Genomic DNA, 991 nt, shown 5'->3' with positions numbered 1-991 from the left:
TAACCAGATCTGGAGATATACAGTGGAGAATCCTGCATGGCATCATGGCTGTCAACGCTTTTATCTCAGTTCTGTGTCCAGAGAGGGAGATGATTTTTCATAATTTTTCACAATACTCCAGATTAATGCCCCTTTTTAACCTCCTGCAGACTGTTTTTAATGTTTTTAATAGACCTTTTTTAGTGTAAATTTTTATTCTGGGAGTAAAATACACACAGAGAAAGCAAGCAGAATGTCAACTTTTAAATTTCACTGTGTGCCAAGCAAAAAAATGGTGATTTACATGGGCATGAGAAATAAGATAGAGCAGAAAGGCAGCCACAATGTTTTAATGATAACAAAAGCAATGATAAAGTTCAGGATTTGAATTGATTTTCAGTTCTATATAAAAAAAAAACTAAAAATTTGCCATGTTTTAGAAAAATCTGGTGCCAAAGAAAAGCATTGTGCTGTCTAAAAGATGAAGAGCTCCATTTTGCACATTTTCTGCCTAAAAACATAAGTTGTTTTTTACTGGGTTATTTTATTCACTTATTTATGTATTTTATATGTTATCTATTTATTTGCACTTTAAAACTTTTATTTATATATTTAACCAGATTTATTGAAATAATCTATACTTAGCTATTTATTTGGTCACTCTGACTATGTGTACAATATGACCTATGTTAAATAAAGGTGTTTAAAAAAATCAAAAGATCTCTCTCTCTCTCTCTCTCTCTCCCTCCCCCGTCTCTCTCTCCCCCTCCCCCCGTGTCTCTCTCTCTCTCTCTCTCCGTGTCTCTCTCTCTCTCTCTCTCTCTCTCTCCACACATCTATTACATATATACCACACATCTCTCTCCACACATCTATATATATATATATATATATATATATATATATATATATATATATATATATATATATACTAATATAGATATACTAATATAGATATAATAAGTATATATCTCCCTGATCTCACTCCTCATTTACTGATTTATTGATATTT

The sequence above is a fragment of the Tachysurus fulvidraco genome, chromosome 10, assembly GCF_022655615.1.
Source record: "Tachysurus fulvidraco isolate hzauxx_2018 chromosome 10, HZAU_PFXX_2.0, whole genome shotgun sequence".
Classification (NCBI taxonomy): Eukaryota; Metazoa; Chordata; class Actinopteri; order Siluriformes; family Bagridae; genus Tachysurus; species Tachysurus fulvidraco.
The sequence above is the reverse complement of the archived record's forward strand: the minus strand, read 5'-3'. Positions refer to the sequence as shown.